At 50.3% G+C, this 1,701-nt stretch overlaps 1 protein-coding gene across 1 annotated transcript in view; it reads right to left on the reverse strand.

Moving 5' to 3' along the window:
• AFG3L2 (AFG3-like AAA ATPase 2) overlaps positions 1–1,701 on the reverse strand; it is a 53,601-nt gene that overhangs the window by 14,940 nt on the left and 36,960 nt on the right. The gene's annotated exons all lie outside the window — the stretch shown is intronic.

The following is a 1,701-nucleotide window of genomic DNA, read 5'->3' on the forward strand; positions in this document are numbered from 1 at the left end:
CGGGGTTTCACCGTGTTAGCCAGGATGGTCTTGATCTCCTGACCTCGTGATCCGCCCGTCTCGGCCTCCCAAAGTGCCGGGATTACAGGCTTGAGCCACCGCGCCCGGCCAACCTGGTTTCTCTTTGTTTTTGTTTTGAGACAGGGTTTTGTTGTGTCGCCCAGGCTGGAATGCAGTGCATGATCATAGCTCACTGCAGCGTTGACCTCCTGGGCTCAAAATATCCTCCCACCTCAGCTTCCCAAAGTGCTGGGATTACAGGCGTGAGCCACCGAGCCTGGCCTGATATTACTATCTGTACAAGGGAAAGCAGAGAAGAAGCAAGATGCATCTGACAGACCTGAAGAAACAGAACCCCCAGCTGCCAACAGGTTCTTCCCAGGAAGGGTGGTATGCCACTCACGCTGCAAACATGTGAGACCGTAAGGGCACCTGCATTTCCCCGTTCACCGAGTCCATGGGGCCCAGGGGACAGTCTGAAGAGGTTCATCCAGTGTGGACCCATGAGCCCCCAAAACTAATCAGCACCACATAGGAGGCGGCTTCTGCAAGTAAGACCCAAACTGACTGGAAAAAAGAGAAGGCCCAGATAAGAGTGGGGATCAAAAATAGCCAGGGGTGCTCGAAGGGAGGAAACCACATTCCTAACACACTCACGAACACGCCAGAAAAACTCCTGGACCTCCTCCCGCCTAAGAGAGCAGCAAAACAAATTTCATGTAAAAATAGGCAATAGAAAAATCCCTTATGAAGTTATAAGAAAAAAATCAGCTGAATAATGTCTCCAGATAAGAAAGTGGGATGAAAAGATGTGTCAGTACTACAAAGGAAATTCATATCTTAGTACTTCAAAACAGGCTAAAAGAAATCAGGGAAATGACACATAATATGAAAGATCTACTTAAATCACAGCTAGAAAAGCTTCAATGAGGTGCTAGAAAAAAATACGTATCAAAGCCACCACACCCGGCCTGAAATAAACTTTAAATATTGTACTAAAAAAAGGTTTCTCAGGGCCGGGCACAGTGGCTCACGCCTGTAATCCCAGCACTTTGGGAGGCTGAGGCAGGCAGATCACGAGGTCAGGAGATCGAGACCATCCTGGCTAACACAGTGAAACCCCTCCACTAAAAATACAAAAAAGTAGCTGGGCGTGGTGGCAGTCGCCTGTGGTCCCAGCTACTCAGGAGGCTGAGGCAGGAGAATGGAATGAACCCAAGAGGTGGGGCTTGCAGTGAGCCAAGATGGTGCCACTGCACTCCAGCCTGGGCAACAGAGCAAGACTCAGTCTCAAAAAAAAAGTTTCTCAGCCAAGCGCAGTGGCTCATGCCTGTAATCCCAGCACTTTTGAGAGGCGGAGGAGGGCGGATCACCTGAGGTCGGGAGTTCAAGACCAGCCTGACCAACATGGAGAAACCCCGTCTCTATTAAAAATACAAAACCAGACGGGTGTGGTGGCACATGCCTGTAGTAACAGCTGCTCGAGAGGCTGAGGCAGGAGAATGGCTTGAACCTGGGAGGTGGAGGTTGCGGTGAGCCGAGATTGCACCACTGTACTCTAGCCTGAGCAACAAGAGCAAAACTCTGTATCAAAAAAAAAATTTAGCCAGGCATGGTGGCGTGTGCCTGTAATGCCAGCAACTCAGGAGGCTGAGGCAGGAGAATCACTTGAACCCGGGAGGCCGAGGTTGCAGTGAGCCA

Source organism: Mandrillus leucophaeus, unplaced genomic scaffold (assembly GCF_000951045.1).
Source record: "Mandrillus leucophaeus isolate KB7577 unplaced genomic scaffold, Mleu.le_1.0 Scaffold286, whole genome shotgun sequence".
Lineage (NCBI taxonomy): Eukaryota > Metazoa > Chordata > Mammalia > Primates > Cercopithecidae > Mandrillus > Mandrillus leucophaeus.